Source organism: Rattus norvegicus, chromosome 7 (assembly GCF_021556685.1).
Source record: "Rattus norvegicus strain SHRSP/BbbUtx chromosome 7, alternate assembly SHRSP_T2T, whole genome shotgun sequence".
Taxonomy (NCBI): Eukaryota; Metazoa; Chordata; class Mammalia; order Rodentia; family Muridae; genus Rattus; species Rattus norvegicus.
In genome coordinates this window covers 90,071,737-90,090,577 of record NC_141540.1, presented here as the reverse complement: position 1 = coordinate 90,090,577, position 18,841 = coordinate 90,071,737, and positions in this window count along the sequence as shown.

Here is an 18,841-nt window from a genome sequence, read left to right as displayed (position 1 = left end):
AATACCACAGTGACACTTATAAGGAAAATCATTTAATTGGAGCTGGCTTACAAGTTCAGAGGTTTAGTTCAATATCTTCATGGTAGCAAGCATGGTAGCACATAGTCAGATACGGTGTTAGAGAAGAAGCTGAGATTGCTACGTCTGAATGGGCAGACTGCAGAAACAGTGAGCTGATGGGCCTGACTTGAGCTTCTTAAACATCAAAGCCTACACCCCATAATACACTTCCTCCAACAAGAATGCACCTCCAATTATGACACCTTCTAATGTTTATGGAGCCCCTTTCAAATTAAGCTATCTTAATTACCCTGCTGAACATACAAAATGAAAAGAGTAAATGAGTGTTAGTATTTTATATGTGATGGAGTGGATAGATAGCATAATTTTCAAAAGTATAGTATAAGTAAAGAAAGAAGAGAATGTTATTGTGAAAAGATGAAAGTGATACAATAGTCATCAAAACAGAAGTGTGCAAGATAACAGCAATAGTGATATCAAATATTTCTGAGGACTAGGTTATTGTCTCTAGACTAAATTACATACTCTGTCTACATTTAATTGTAAGAGAGGTAAATATCAGTGATTACTCTCACAGATTCTTCAATTCTTGTCCTAAATTTAAATTTTTAATAAAATTTAAAGAAGCTTTAATATTTAATATAGAGTTCACTCAGTTTTTTCATTATTAACTTTATTAATTATAGCAACTCATTTTCAGAAGACCAGGATTAAACCAAAGTGAATGTATTATTCGATAAATTCGTCATTATTCTTCTTTTTGGTCTTTGAGCTTGCGCTTATTGTACAAGTTGTTCAGAAGCCTTTTGTGATGATTGATAATAAATACTGAAGTAATACTTCATGTAGTTTGTCTTGTTTACATTTTTATTGCTGTGATAAAACACATGGCAAAAGCAAGTTGGGAATCAAAAGGTTTATTTTCATTTCAGTTTCAAATAACAATCCATCACTGAGGAAACTGAGTGCAGGAACACAATCAAACAGGGTAGGAACCTAGAAGCAGGAAGTAAAGTAGAAAGCATGAAAGAATGATGCTCTTTGGCTTCTACAATGTTTTTTATACCATCGAAGACAACTGATCTAAAGGGGGCATTATGCACAGTGAGCTAATGCATCTGCATTAAATATTAATAAGATAGTACCCTACAGGATTGCCTACAGGTCAATTTGGTCAGGGAAACTTTCTAACTTGAAGTTTTATGCTCTCCTTCTTTTCTTTTTCTTTCTTTCTTTTTTTTTTTTTTCGGAGCTGGGGACCGAACCCAGGGTAGATAGGCAAGCGCTCTACCACTGAGCTAAATCCCCAACCCCGGTTTTATGCTCTCAAATGATGTGATTCCATGCCCATTCAAAAAAAAACTAGATAGTTCTTACAATAAACATGAAATATCTTCATATCAACTAGTCAATATTCAAAGAACAAATCAAAACATATGGATTTTTCTTAATCATAGTGATAGTTTAAAAGATGGAGGCCTATACTTCAAAGAAGTAGTGTATATTCCTTCCTGAATATAATTAAAACATTTTGACACTTTCCTAAAGTAAATTGTAGCTGCTAAATAATGATAGATATTCTAAACCCATTCCATAAAAATGCTATGAACAAAATGTAGTAAAAGTGTCATATATGAACTTATTTCTAATATGAGATTCTGCTGAAATTTTATTACATTTTAACCCTTGGCAAAGTTTTGATAGTTAAGAAAGTGAATAATTTGCTCACTAATTACACGTTTACAAAATACTACAGATAATTGAGACTTTTTGACAAAGTAGTCCTTCAAACAAACTCTCATATTGAGCATGTTTATATGAGGACAGGGATAATGTGAAGTTTCCTGGTAACACGAAAAATATGAAGCCAATGTCTCAAAACTTTTTCTGTTCTCTATGTAGAAATATAATCAAAATGGTATTTAGGAGCCAACAATGCCAAACTTATGCCCAAATTATACAAGTTTCCTAGCATTTTTATCTCTTGTCCATATTGTAAGTTAGAACCAAGCTTTCTCAACCTAAATAGGAATTCCACAAGTTTGTAAGGCAATATAAAATTCAAACATTGGCCTGAGCATTCAACAGAAATACAAAAATGCTACTCTAGAACTTACAATTTTCTTGTAAGGAGAATGCACTTAAGAATTCTACCTGCTGCTCAATAAAGGCTTTAAAAGAAAAGTTTCTGCAAGTACCACTACAAGTAAAATGTTTTTTTACTACAAATTTATAAGGGGAAAAGTACATCACCAACAAATGTTTATTGTGAGCTTTGGCATCCAAAATGTGGATGGAAATATAAATCAATTTGCTTACTCAATTTCATTTAGCTTTTAAGACTATTGCAGCATCAGAAGAACAGCATACCAATCAATTGGATTTGTGCTTGCATCTCTCATCCTTTCCTGTCTGCAATGGTCAAATGTGTAGCGTCAGCTTGTGTTTGGTCACTCACTAAGACAATCAAATGTTCTTGGAGAGGAGTCAATTAGCTAATATAATACAATGTCTACCACACTTGCAATGTGTGATATGTCTTTAGAACTATAACTATTATATCAATACTATCATTACCAAAGACAGGCATGCATATTTGATGGATAATAGATTTATTTTCTGTCTATTCCAAATGCTTGAAAATATGTCTTTCTGATACTGCTCCCATATATGTAAGCCCATCTAGGCTATAGCATGATGTATTTAAATTGCAACAGAGACCATAGATAGATAGATAGATAGATAGATAGATAGATAGATAGATAGATAGATAGATCGTGGATGGATAGATGGGAAGACAGACAGATAGACAGACATATTCTCTGCCTTGGAGATAATGACTAAAGTCATGTATTTTATGTTCTATGTAATTGAAAGGAAAAAGTCCACATAATTCTCTGATAACTAATCTTGCTTCAAAATCTATAAACATATAAAACTGAAAATATATGAGAGGATGCATGTGAATCTATACTTGTTTCTGTGACCATCTTTAAAGTTAAATTTTGTTCTGCATCTTCTCTAAAATGTCTGTTATGAAACTTTTTAAATTTTTGTTTTAAGGGATACTTTTGATTTAACTTAAAATAGTCAGTCTAGTGATTTGTATTTTATGTAATTAAATTGCACATTCTTTGGTACTAGAATATGGGTAATTTATATTTAACTTCAAATAAGATGACCATATGAAAAATCTCCTTTTCCTAATGCTTTCCAAGATTCTAAATTAAAGGAAAGAAGAACTAAAATTTCACTTGACTCAATACCCCGTTTATATTCTACATGATGTTTTTCAGCTTAAAAATAGTGATGTATATAACAAGTGGACAATACTGAAAAAAACTAGCTTAAGTTGACCTTCACCTCTCCTTCATTTTTAAGTCAATAGAATTCAGGTAATTTTTGTAAACACTACTAGAATTTGTTAATTCAGAAAAGAGAGGACAAAGACAAATTCAGGGCTTCAGTTGACCAAGCATCATCCAAGGCCACACCATTGAATCTGAACTTTTACAACCAAGCCTGGATCTAGACATTGCTTTCTGTTACTTTTATTTCTTTTACTATTAAAGTATTAAATCCTTTTGGAATAGATTCAATGTCACTTTAATAATTCCTCTATGGGAAAATAGCTTATTTTCCAAGTTGAATTACAAAATAATTCCTCACTTTTTTTATGGAGAGGTCAAGAGTATAAAATATGATAGATTTGAATGTCATAACTATTTCCTTAGAGCTTAAATTCTTATATTCCACTTAAATATGGAAAGAAAACAATCATAAAAATAAAAATTTAAATGTTCACAATGAAGAAAGAAAATATAGTAAAACTGGAAGGATTACTTAAAACAAGAAATCTCATGCCAAAACAGCTTAAAAGAACATGAAAGGTAATCATAGAGTAAATTCTTCCCTTTGTCTACAATGCCAATATCCATATGCAAAAACAGAATGAAAATCTAATGACTTCTTGAAATAAATATATATATTTTTATCACCATTTATTTAGGGCATAGCTTATTAAACAATCACAAAATTAGGTGAATGGACTCATGTATTAATCTAGCGGAGTGAGGAATATGGCTAAACAAAGTTTCTTTTAAAATAAGTTATATTTTATAATTTTACAAATAAACTTTAGACTTAATGTACCAACAAATCAATTGTACTTGGAGAAAAACTATCGCCAGAAGATTTGGAAGGAACCAAGGCACCAAAATGATTATTGAATATAAAATTGAGGAGAGCAGAGAACAAAATTTCACTATATTTTGGCATGCAAAAATATTTAAAGCCATCTAAATCTTTAATAAAATATTTGAATCTGAAGACAAGTAAGGCCTTTTAATGTTTAAAATTTAAACTAACTTTGGATACAGAACATGCTTAAAAATCTCTATGGAGTTTTTATTTTTCTCTTTCCCAGATGTCACCATTATACTCATTTTTCAAAATCGTAACTCAATTGTCAGAACTGATGAAGTATGCTATATAATATTATTAGGTGAAGGTCTTACTTAAATTTTATAGGTCATCAGTAATTCTTTGTTCCTATATTCAACTTAAGATTTCAATTATTTTTATGTTTTTCTCATTAGTCTTTTGTGTCCATCAGAATTATTCTGGCTTTTATTTCCTTTTACAATTGTAACTTAGTCCAACAGGATTGTCATTTATTCCATGTAAGCTCAGTCCATTTTTATCTATGATGAGATTGGATAGTTAACTTCACAAAAACTCTTATGAGAATAGTCTTGGAAACTTCCCAACATATGACATCACGAGATCATATCATATGGTACAACTAGTTATAATGATCTGCTCATTTTCTTCTGAAGTTATTGAAGTGAACTACTAGAAGTTTCCATTGTAGCTTTTCTCTCTCTCTCTCTCTCTCTCTCTCTCTCTCTCTCTCTCTCTCTCTCGCACACACACACACACACACACACACACACACACACACTCACACACACAAACACAAAGGGGGAGCAAAAACAGAGAGAAAACACCTTTTTTATTCATTAATTCATTCATTCATTTTATAACCCTATCATTGTCCTGCCTCCCAGTCTCCTTTGCACAAATCTGTCCTCCCTATTCTTTGTGAGATGGTAGGCCCGCCCTGTTATTCCCCCACCCTGGCACATCAAATTGAAAGAATACCCTTATTCTTCAGTATTACTACCTTCAAATTGGCTTCTTTTTAGTACAAATGCATCTTATTTGAGGTATGTGCTTAGTTTTTATTAGTAAAGCGAGAGAGAGACAGAGACAGAGACAAAGACAGAGAGACAGAGACAGACAGATACACAGAGAGACACAGACAGAGAGAGACAGAGAGACAGAGAGACAGAGTTTCATATCCTATTAGTTGTCATAGGAATTGAAGAAACCTCTTCTCAGCACCTCATGGTACCTTCTCCAAAACTAACAATATAATCGATTACAAAACAGGTCTCAACAGATGAAAGAAGATTGAAATAATCCCATGCATCCTATCAGATAAGGACTTAGTCTGGTCTCTTCCATAACAACAAAAAGAAAAGCAAAAATCAGTTCCTAGACCACTGAAAGACATCACCTATTTTTGTTTTTCCAGTTGAGTAGGCGTAGTTGATATTAAGATCACATGTGTTCAGAAGAAATAGCTTTCTGCTGTGAATAGTGCACACATACAGTTCAGTCTGTTAGTTCCCAAATATTATTTCATATGACTTTCACTCACATCAAAGAAAAACAAAGAACTGATATCAACCAGAATCCAGACTATGTCGACAAGCATAAATTTATATAAATATAACTCCACTTAAACTCCATTAATAGTAGACAATGAAGGCACTATTTCAAGTGTACACTAGGACTCTAGTTATTGGTTAAGAAACTCTCTACATGTGATAAATACATTGTTCCCAAGGAGGCAGATCAGGAAGTCTGAAGCTTTTTTCAATGTATATTTAGGATTCATCAGATAATTTTACTTTAGCTAAGATGAACCAAGATACAACTGTTTTAAGAGATCAAAGAAACAGCCATTCAGAGCCTGCCCCACACATGGCCCATACATATACAGCCACCAAAACTAGATAAGATGGATGAAGCTAAGAAGTGCTGGCTGACAGGAACCAGATGTTGATCTCTCCTGAGAGACACAGCCAGAATATGTCAAATACAGAGGCTAATGCCAGCAACAATCATTGAACTGAGAACGGGACCCCCCATTGGAGGTATCATAGAAAGGACTAAAAGAGTTGAAGGGGCTTGAGACCCCATATGAACAACAATGCCAACCACTGAGAGCTTCCAGGGACTAAGCCACTACCCAAAGACTATACATGGATGGACCCTGGGCTCCAAATTCATAGGTAGGAGTGAATAGTTTTGTAGGAGCACCAGTAGAAGGGGAAGTCCTTAGATCTGCCAAGGCTGGACCCCCAGTGTACGAGATTGTTGGGGAGGTGCGTTAATAGGGGGCAGATGGGGAGGGGAACACCTATATAGAAGGAGAGAGGGAGGGGTTGGGAGCTGATGGCCTGGAAACCGGGAAAGGGAATAACATCTGAAATGTAAATAAGAAATACCCAATTTATTAAAAATGGAAGAAGAAAAAAAGAAAGTGTTTTAAGAGATTGAAATTGTAATAAAAGGAATAATAAAAAAATACTGTTTTAGAAAATGTTACGATATTATACAAAGGGAAAATTAAAATGAAATTGAACTTGATTAAAATTCAAAAGAGTGGCATATATATATGTGTGTGTGTGTGATATATAATTTCATGTATCAAATACATGTACTAGTTATTTGATACAAAAAACAGACTAACACTTGTGTAGCTTGGATTGAATACTGTCTATTTTTGTCCAATGAGAATAGCTACACACAAGGTTATACCAGGCACAATATGAGGGTGTTCAGGGTCTGAAACTGGATTCCTAAATTTTGTTCTCCAACAACAACGTGTGTTGTTGTTCCTTCTGGATTTCAAGAGGATAGTAGGGAAGACATTTAAAAATATTTTAATTTGAACAAAAAGTGGCATAGACTTTTTTATCATTTCAGTAAGATTATGACTAAATCTAGAAAACATTTTCCTATTAGTAGAAATAGAAAAGACACAGAAGTTTTCTAGTTATTTTAAGTAGAAGACAATATTTAATATTGGCAATTAAATTAAAAGCTACTAAGCAGGCCTGCTCATAAAACTCAGCTGTAGAACACTGCCTTGAATGAACAACATGTTGGGTTCCACCCATTCAGATAAGCTTTAAGGTTTTTACACAGCCTTGTCTATGTAAATTAAATGACTTACATTATGACAAAGTTAAATTAACTATGTTTGTAATAATCACATTTATCTATTTCTCTGTAGATACATAATAGACTACTATTAAAATTTCAAGATATCCTATTTTATCAAATTTTTCAATTCAATAAATGCACAAAACAAATATTTGGAGACTAAATATTAAAAATGATTAACTTAAGATGCAAGCTACATTTCATAGCTAGATTTCATTCATAGATATGATAGATGTGATAGCAAGAAGTAGAAATGTATAACAGTAATAAAATCAAAGTCCGTATTTTAATAAACAACATTGGACAGTAATTAAATTGTGAAATTGCTATTAGAAAATTATGACAATTAATAACAAAAGATTAGCTGCCAGAAGATGAGGACTTCAGTCTGGAAAACCTTAGTGTATCTAGACTGTTGTAAAAATGTGGCATAATCCAATATGTCTTGAATTGAGATCATCAGCTATTATGCAAGCACTACAAATACTCTTTCTATTAAAGCTCATTGTCATATACACTCAGAGTCAAAGCAAGCTAGAGAAAATGAGAGTAATCAGCCCTTAAGTGTTTTATTTTTCATCTTGCTGCTAGATCTAGAAGACTAGTCCTGATAAAAGAAAACTTAATCCATATTAAATCTGCCAATAGCACAGAAACTAAATGGGTTATATCCTCAAGCTCTTGAGTACAGAGAGATTTTTGCTCCAGTCAGTAATGTCTTTCTCCAAATGATATCCTTCTTATTATCCCAATAAGATACCTTCTCTGCATTCTGTTAATAATCTTAGGATTTTGGTGCTATGCACAAGATTCTTAATTAAGGAACAAAGTATATATTTTCAAAGTCATCATTACCATCCACTTTACTTTTTATTGTCATTTTCTTTTTTTATTTAAAGATTCATTTATTTTATTTATTATGACTACACTGTATCTGTCTTCAGACACACCAGAGGAGGGCTTCAGATCTCATTACAGATGATTGTGAGCTATTATGTGTTTACTGGGAATGAACTCAGGACCTCTGGAAGAGCAGTCAGTGCTCTTAACCACTAAGCCATCTCTCCAGCCCTGTCATTTGCTTCTTACAGCTGGCTCTTTTATATACTGCATTTTTGATAATTGCAATAGAAAAGACCAGTTGTATATTATTATTTTTTGTATGTGCATTTTCATATAGTATATATGTAAATGGGTTTAACATGGCATGCATATAAATACCAGAGCACCACTGTTTGCGATCAGTTCCCTACTTCCAACATTACATGGATTCCAGAGATCAAACTGATTCACAGTCTAACACACTAAGTGATTTTGCATTTATATTTTACATTATATGTTATATATTATTTATCTTGGAAATACATCATAGAATCAAAATAAAAAATCACTGGATAAAAAGCAGTGATTCAGTTGATTTCAAGTTTATTTAGAGATAGAAAATGTCTTTTAATAGTAGTATATGTTATTTCTCAGCATTTTCCCTCCATTCTACCATGTGATCTTGTATAAAACTAAAAGTAAAAAGATCAGATACTTTTTGAGAAAATGTGAAAGAAAGCAGTTCTTCATTTGTTCTAATGATAATTGTTGACTGTCTACAAAATGTTTAATTTCATTAAGAATATCTGCAAAACCAGTAACTTTTAAAACCTTAGATGTACATATATCACTTATTTAGTATTTCATTTTTGTTCTCTAGAACATAAGTTTTGGTGTGCAAAAATGTTAAATTACATATTATATTAATATCTGTATTCAGTGCTTAGCAAATTATAGCCTAACAGAACCAAAGGCTTACCTGTGTATATATTTCATTATACTATCTATTCTAGTAAGCGCAAACAGAGGGGATATTTACATTTACTGAAACTTTTAATGTAGAGTGCAGGGCATTGTCAAATTTCTCTTGCTATTCATATTAGAGAATCCTGATGTCTGAAATAATCAACATTATCATGTGATTTTTCCAAGTATTCACCAAATATATTGAATACATATGTTCATAGAAAGAGCACTGAGAGATCTGAAGCCTCAAACATCCCCAGCAATTTTATATTTGCAAATATGATGGTCTCATTCAGAACTATTAAACTCACAGTGAACAGAGGTTGCTAATCCATTCTCTGAATATATGTGTTATTCTATTTGCATTTTGGTAGCAATGTGTCTCTTTTCTAATTTAACTTGTGATTGTGCAATCTTAAGGAAAAAGATTATGTATTTTTGGAGATTATATAAAATTTTTTAAAAAGGGACTTTATCTTCACTGTATATCTCTATTCAGAATAAATACAAGCAAAGAAAATGAGGAATTCACCAATTAATTATCCATCACTTATACATACACACAGACATGGCAATTATCTATGTATGTTTATGAATTTACCATTATGCCTCTAAAGTATTTGTTAACCGCAAGATAATTTGACCACACATTTGAGTATAAGAAAATAAATCATTAGTTAGGTAGTTGACATCAGAAAGATAATAATTTTACTTCCTGAAATATTAATAGTTTAAAATGTCTGCAAAGGCATCATGTGAATTGTAATCTTAGATTTTGAACCATCAAAAATCTTCATGTAATAAGATTACTTTCTTTTATTTCTTATGTGAATAAGGAATAAAACTTGACAAATTCTCATTTTATCTGTACAGCTTATTGGTTTCCTCAACAACCAACAACCATAAGCACTTCTGCAGTGCTATCATTAAAACCTGCAAACTGGAAAGTCAGAAAACACTTCTACAGTATTAGGTTTAATCAAGTTTTTGAATATCATCCAGCAATAATAATCCTTATAACTCTAGAATTTGTTACATTTTACTAAGACCATAATATCTCTGATGAATAATTCCTTATTGTGTAACTTCTAGAAGAACATCTGGGTGTTCTCACTAGCCTGAAGCTCAAATCCTCTTAAAGGCTTTGAGGATGAATGACTGCTGTCATGGTTACTTAGATTCTGAACAGCTGATACAGGAGAAACCTGACTGAACTTCTTCTTCATGGCAAATCCCATATTGCAGGCATCAGTTTCTTTCTCCATCGCGTGCAAAGAAAATAAAAGGGAACAGTTTCCCCAGTATTAACTCATGACAAGTAACATTGAAAATCTTGATTTAATGTCTCTAATGTTTATGAGTTTCTTTGCTGTGAGTTCATATAGCACTATACTATAGCACTATACTCCATGGCAGCCAGAATCAGTAGACCCTGAGCTTTATTCTACGTCCTTACTAAAGGTTCTTTGAGAATGAGGAAGGAATTAAAGTGTAAAATTTTCTTTAAGTATTTTGGGTTTAATTCAGAACAAGTTCCCAGTTTGAATAGGTAAAACAGGCTTCTCTATGTATACTTAGGTTTGTCAGAGGAGAGTCTTAACAAAGCTCCAGTGATTTGCCCAGTCTTCTTTCTTTCTTCCTTTTTTATTGGATATTTTCTTTATTTACATTTCAAATGCTGTCCCCTTTCCTAATTTCCAGAAACATCCTATCCCATTTCCTCAGCCCCTGTCTCCATGAGCATGGTCATTCAGCCATCAACCAACACCTTCCCATATCCTGGCATTCCTCTGCAATGGGGCATCAAGCTTTCACAGGACCAAGGACCTCTCCTATCATTGATGCTCAACAGAGACAACATGGATAAACCTCTGTGACATATGCAGCTGGAGTCATGGGTCACTCCATGTGTACTCTTTGATTGATGGTTTACTCTCTCTATGTGGTATCTGGTTAGTTAATATTACTGTTCTTCCTATGGGGTTGCAAACCCCCTCAGTTTCCTCAGTCATTTCTCTAACTCCTCCACTGGGGACCCTGTAGTAAGTCCAATGGTTGACTGTGAGCATTTGCTTCTGTATTTGTCATGCTTTGGCAGAGCATCTCAGGAGATAGCTGTCGCATCTGTCTCTGACCCGCAGAAAGGAGCAATAACACGACGTTCTCCTCAAAGCGATTTATTCAGGAACCTTAAAACATGTGAACAGGAATCTTTCTTTTCTTTTTTTCTCTCTCTCTGCCTCAGCCCCCGAGCACAGTCCCTTATATCCTCCCTCAACTACACCTCCTCAGTCCAGACTGTGTAATCTCAGTTCATAGGTCCACATCACATGGCCTGATTTTGTATCATGTTGCGCCTGCACAGCTCTCACAATGGACGTGGCTAGTTTCAGGTGTGTGAGGAAGTCAGGTGCTAGTCATGAAACTTAGCTGCAATCCTGGGCGCCATCTTGGGACTGCTGCCACACCTGCTTTCCACATCTCCCCCTTCTTTATGTTTTTTGGCAGAGAGAATGCCTGTCTTAAGTTGCCCTCTGCAGCAATGCCCTTTACCCGTCATCGGGAGACAAACAGCTAAGGTTTGATCCCTGTCTTAGGTTGGTGACATGCCCAGGGAGTCTTACCCGTCATTGACTACTTCTCTAGCATGCCAAGCCACATTTGAGGAGACTGTCCAGTCTCCACCGCTGCAAAAGCCTGTGTCATTAAGGCTTGAGTTCTGTGCTGACCAAACTGTATACAGCACATGCACCAAAAGGCCAGTACACTAATAAGAATCAGGCATAGGGCAAGGCCAACAAGTCCAGCCAATTCTTTCAGCCGTGAGGCAATGGTGGCAATCTAATCAGCCAGTCCTCAAGCTAAGGTCATGCTCTGTGCCGGCTTGAATCATCCTTTGTGGTATGCTGCTATGGTTCTGGTCCACTGCCTTGCTGCCTGTGAGTCTGGAAGCTTCAGCTGTTAGGAACAAGAGGCTGGTTAGCTTTGAGGCTGCAGAGGGCTCTTCATGCTGCAGCAGACTTTGTGATCCAGTAGCTCTGCCCGACACCTTTAAACTTTCCCTTTCCCACCACTTCCACAGTGACTGTCCACTCGAGTGGAGTTGATATGGACGATGGATTGTCTCAATTCCTGAACTAGTCTATCAAAGTGTTGAGACCAAATTCCTGTAAGATACTGAGATATATTACGGGATATCTGAGCAGTACAACTGACATTCACAAATGGTATGGAGGTGACACACAGTCCTGAATATTTCTACTCACAACACAATTGCATTAATTGATTTGTTCCTGGAGCAAATCAACCCTTTGATACAGCAGCAAAATTCCCGCTTTCAACTGACTATTAATATTACCCTGAACATCTAAAGCTTCTGCAACACCTGCGGATAAATTACTTACAACTGCCGCAGTCTGTACTTCGGATGTAAGGGATATGGCCGCAACAATGGCTGCGGTGGCAGAAACTGCTATAGCAGTAACAATGGCTGCAGTAATGCCAAAAACTCTCCAGATTTTCGGGTGTAAGCTACGTCCCTCTGCCCTGCCCGGAGCGTATGGAGGCGGATGAGGCAGCCCCGGAGCTGACGGTTTCTACCTTTAGTTTCACTTTCTCTAAGCTGTCGGCGATGATTTCCAGATTGTCTTCCGACATTTCCCCCTCGCTAGAATTTCCTTCGGTCTCTAATTTTTGAGAACGTTCCTTCCTAAGCTGATTTAGTGCCTCATTTTCCCTTTGGAGCTCCACGCCACACCTTTCCTCATCCCCTATGCAATTTTTCACTAATATCCACACTGACAGCACTCCTTTTGGTAAAACCCCCTGTTCCTTGGCAAACCTCAAATCATTCCTTAATTTCTTCCAACTGGGCATTGTCAGATGTCCTGTCACCAGAAACCACGGAGCAACCTGGTCCACTGCTTTTAAAAATTTCTCTACTATTTCTGTCTTTAGCTCGATTCCTTTTGCTTTTAACAAATCCTTGAGGGTTTGCTGAACTGTCTGGGCTGATGTTGAGTTCCCCATTGTGCTTGGTGCGACTTGTCCCAAAACCGGGAACCTTATAGTCTCAATCTGAGAGCTTTGCGACTTGTCCCAAAACCTGGGAACTTTACCAGCTAGCTGCCCTGGCTGCAATGAGTTCTGAACCAGCAGAGGAAGAGTTCCCTGTACGGGCCACCACTTGTCGCTTCTGTCTCCGACCCGCAGAAAGCAGCGACACCAGACGTTCTTCTCAAAGCGATTTATTCAGGAACCTTACAACATGCGAACAGGAACCTTTCTTTTCTTTCTCTCTCTCTCTCTCTGCCTCAGCCCCCGAGCACACTCCCTTATATCCTCCCTCCGCCTCCTCAGTCCAGACTGCATAATCTCAGTTCATAGGTCCACGTCACATGGCCTGATCTTGCGTCATGTTGCGCCTGCGCAGCTCTCACAATGGACGTGGCTAGTTTCAGGTGTGTGAGGAAGTCAGGTGCTAGTCATGAGACTTAGCTGCAGTCCCTGGCGCCATCTTGGGACTGCCGCCACACCCGCTTCCTGCAGATAGCTATATCAGGCTCCTCCTGTAGCATGTAACTCTTGGCATTCCCAATAGTGATTGCATTTGGTGAGTGCGTGTGGGATGGTTCCTCATATGTGGCCATCTCTAGATGGCCTTTCCTTCAATCTCTGCTCCACACTTTGTCCCATTATTTCCTACTCTGAGTATTTTGTTCCCCTTGTAAGTAGTACAGAAGGATCCACACTTTGGTCTTCCTCTTTTTTAGCTTCATGTGGTCTGTATATTGTATCTTGAGTATTCCAAGTTTTGGGGCTAATATTCACTTGAAGTGAGTGCATATCATGGGTGCTCTTTTGTGATTGGGTTACCTCACTCAACATATTTTCTAGTTGAATCCATTTGCGTAGGAATTTAATGAAGTCATTATTTTTAGTAGTTGAGTAGTACTCCATTATCTAAATATACCACACTTTCTGTATCCATTTCTCAGTTGAAGGACATCTGGGTTCTTTCCAGCTTCTGGCTATTATAAATAAGGCTGCTATTAACATAGTGGTACATGTGTCTGTGTTATATGTTGGAGCATTTTTCGGTATATGCCCAGGAGTGGTATAGCTGGATCTTCAGGTAATGCTATGTCCAATTTTCTGAGGAACTTCCAGACTGACTTCCAGAATAGTTATACCAGCTTGTAATCCCACCAACAATGGAGGAGTGCTCCTCTTCCTCCACATCCACATGTCTCCACATTTATACAGGGTTATATGATGTGCAAGAGTCTGACTTCCTGAGTTCTTTGTATATGTTAGATATTAGCCTTCTATTGGATATAGGATTGGTAAAGATCTTTTCCAAATTTGTTGGTTGCCATTTTCTCATATTGACAGTGTCCTTTGCCTTACAGAAGCATGGCAATTTTATGAGGTCCCGTTTGTAAATTCTTGATCTTAAAGCATTAGCCATTGGTGTTCTATTCAGGAAAATTTCCTCTGTGCCCATGTGTTTGAAGCACTTCCCACTATCTCTTTTATTAGTTTGAGTATATTTAGTTTTATGTGGAGGTTCTTCATCCACTTGGACTTGAGCTTTGTACAAGGAGATAAAAATGGATGAATTTGCATTCTTCTACTTGTATGAAGGTATGTTGGTTCATTTCTGGGTCTTCAATTATATTCTACTGATATATCTGCCTGTCTCTGTACCATTACCATCCAGTTTTATCACTGTTCCACAAAACAGAAACAGAAGGAACACTAACCAATTCATTCTATGAAGTTACAATTAGGCTTATACATAAGTCACACAAAGATTCAACAAAGACAGAGAACTTCAGACTAATTTACCTTATGAATATCACAAAATACTCAATAAAATTCTTGCAAAATGAGTCCAAGAACACATCAATATGATCATTCACCATGGTCAAGTGATCCAGGGATGTAGGAATGGTTCAATATATGGAAATCCTTCAAAGTAGTTTACTATATAAACAAACTCAAATAAAAAAAATCTCATGATCATCTTATCAAATTTTGAGAAAGCATTTGACAAAATTCAACACCCTTCATGTTAAATGTCTTTGAAAGATCAGAAATTCAAGGCCCATACATAAACATTTTAAAAGGAATATACAGCAAATCAGTAGCAACATCAAACTAAATGGAGAGAAACATGAAGCAATCCCACTAAAATCAGGGACTAGACATGGCTGCACACTCTCTCCTTACCTATTCAACATAGTACTCAAAGTCCTAGCCTGAGCAGTTAGACAACAAAAGGAGGTCAAAGGAATACAAATTGGAAAGGAAGAAGTCAAAAAATTGCTATTTGCAGATGATATGATAGTATACTTAAGTGACCCCAAAAGTTACACCAGAGAGCTCCTAAATCTGATAAACAACTTCAGCAAAGTGGCAGGATATAAAATTAACTCAAATCAGTAGCCTTCTTCTACCAAAAGTATAAAGAGTCTGAGAAAGAAATTAGGGAAACGACACTTTTCAGAATAGTCACAAATAATATAAAATACCTTGGTGTGACTCTAACCAAGAAAATGAAAAATCTGTATGACAAAATTTTAAGTCTCTCAAGAAAGAAACAGTCTCAGAAGGTGGAAAGACCTCCTATGCTTATGGATTGGCAGGATTAACAAAGGAAAAATGACCATCTTGTCAAAAGCAATCTAGAGGTTCAATGCAATCCCCATCAAAATTCCAACTCAATTCTTCATAGAGTTAAAAAGAGCAATTTACAAATTCATTTGGAATAACAAAATACCCATAATACCAAAAACTATTTCCAATCTTCTCTCTTGATGTGCTTTTTCATGACATGGAAATTATTTTTACATGACAAATATAACAAATCAGGTATTTATGCATTTAGCAATAACATACTACAAAATGTTTATAATCACGACTAAAGATCTAGATAAATAAGTTCAGCAAACTTTTTTACATTTATCTACTATTTGCATTGAAGTAGTGGTGGCAGGCATTTAAGTGTTGAAGGAACTTCATTATGATAGACATGCTCTGTCCTTGCTTTCATGTAATTTGTGTGTAAAAAAGGAAATGAAATAGATTCCTTTAACTGACAAAGTAAAACTATGAATATGAAATGAACCAAAGTAGATGGAAAAAAAGCCCCACAAATCTAAGCCAAGCCTGATGGAGGGGAATGAAAGGATTCTCCAATTTCGAAGAAATCTTCTATGTTGAAGTATACTGAGATCATAGCAAGTTTGGTTTTACACACATGAAGTCATTTTAAGAGGAATTAGGATAGAGCAATCATACCAGTCAATTGAAAACAGGTGTTTTACAATGAACATCCTGTAATTAGCAAAACCCTGAATTATTATATCCATTGACCACAGAGTTTGTTCTTTTCTTTTTGCTTCTTATTTCTTCCCATCCGGGCAGTGTTGGCAGGGCTTCCTATACTTCTGATACTTGATTTTCTGAAATCGAGTGCTTTTATCTGACCCATCAACCAACTGAAGCTTTCTACACATTAAACATTATTAAACAGCTATATGGCAACTGAATGTGTAGTTTACATATGAGCTGAAACAAATTGATCTGTTCTCGCAATATAAAAGCTGATCTAGGCTGTCTTGTGGCAACTTATTTTTGGGAAGGTTGTCCTCTCCACATTGCAGGGTGGTGTTGTGTTACTTCTGTACAATTTGGTGAGCTACTCTCCACTTTCACCATCCTTCCGGTGCTGCAACCAAGAGCGTGGCCTTGACTCAGGAAACTGGAAATAATACCATTTCTGCCTCACAGTATTGCTATTCGTGTTACTCACCTTCAAAGACTAGTTCATTGGCCATTTTATAGCAATGCTGGTTTTTGTTGTTGTTGTTTTTGATGTTGTTGCTGTTACTCAAATTGTTCTAAGTTTATGGGCAGAATCCAGAGAATCTAAGAAATGTCTCCAGAGCATGGCCTGGAAGTCATTTGCTTCATCTTTGTTTCATCACATGCAGTTTAATTACGCTGGTTTAAACATTACTGCATGAAGCATCTATTCAACACTACCATAAAGCAGAAAGAATAGGATGACTTGTGCCATGGCCTTTACTATAAAATTTGGAATGTCTCAGTTCATGTAAGTTAGAGTGTCTAGTAAGTTGTCAGTTATCAGACTCAAGAAAAGAATTTCAGATTAAAAGGTATTATTTTCCAAAAATATTCCTTATCTTTAAATCCTATTGTAACATAAAAGGCACCTTGTGAATTACATTTCAGCTTAAGTGTCTCAAGAAGAGTTAGCATTTTGAAGAATGAATCTTTTAGGAAGACTCATAACAGTTCAATTATTTGCTTGTTTTGTGCAAATAATAGATAGGAAAGTGTTTAAGCTATGCTCCCTGGGCCATTTGGCATAACATTGCAAGAGAACATGGGAGGAAATAAATTAATGTACTTTATAGAAGTTGAAATGATGATAAACCATGAATAAAGGTTTATCTAGTATATATGAAATGACAAAATTAAAAGCCATGAACATGGGCATAAGGAGTACATATTTTTAAATATTAGCAAATTTATTGTTCTACCTGGAGTAGTAGAGATTCTCCTAAGACAATCTGCACTACCCAAGAATACAAGGATATTTGTTTGAAGGTCTCACAATTTTCTTTGGGCATCTATGTTATGTTCCAGTAACTCCAGAAAAACATGCATACTTTTTAGTCTGTACATAAGGAATGGATGCCTTCGATCCTTAGGTCTTTTGTAGCAGCTCTAATCTTAATGTTATGCCTGCTCTTGAAGCTCCACATTTGAGACAAATGTATTCTTTTTCTAGTGACACATTAAATGACTGTACAAAATGAATCCAGACTATTTTGTGTGTCTTATAATGTGGATTGCTTTTTTCTTAGTACAAAAGTACTTGTTCTTCATAATGAATATGTATGTGTGTTGTGTGAAAATGTAGAGCTGAGACACATATAGCCTGTCATCATGCTCAGGAAGAAACAGGTTTAGGTTATGGAAATGATAACAAAAATAAGTAAGAGTTCAAAACCATACTGGAGACTATTCATTCCTAAATTTATTTATGACTCAAAACATTATCTTTTCTTTATTATAATGAAACATGTTAAAAAGAGATTTTTCAGACCCCAAAGCAAATACTCATAAGTTAAGAGCACGTACTGCTCTTGCAAGGACCACAGGTTCAGTTCCTGTACCAAATTCCAACTACTGTTATATGTAATTCTAGTTTCAGAGGAACTCCTCTGCCCTCCACAGACACCATGCAGCAATTGGTCCATAGATACCTGCAGACAAATACTCATACACATCCAATAAACATAAAAAAAGCCAAAAACAATTATCAAGGCTTTTCTTAGGAAATATGCATAGTCTTTAGGAATGCAACAATAGCAACCAGTAATAAACCTTCAAATTTCCCAGAGGATAGTTAAGACATCACAAAAGAGTCTTTATTGGATTCGTGTGTGTGTGTCTGTGTGTGTGTGTGTGTGTGTGTGTGTGTCTGTGTGTGTGTGTGTGTTTCTGTGTGTCTGTGTGTGTATGTATGTGGTTTTGTATATATGTGTGTGTTTATGTGCATGTGTGGTTGTGTGGTCTTTTATATGTATTGTATGTGTACGTGTGTAGTTGTGTGGTTTTGTGTGTGTGTGTGTGTGGTTTTGTATTTGTGTGTGTGTATATGTGTGATTTTGTGGTTTTGTGTATGTGTGTGTAG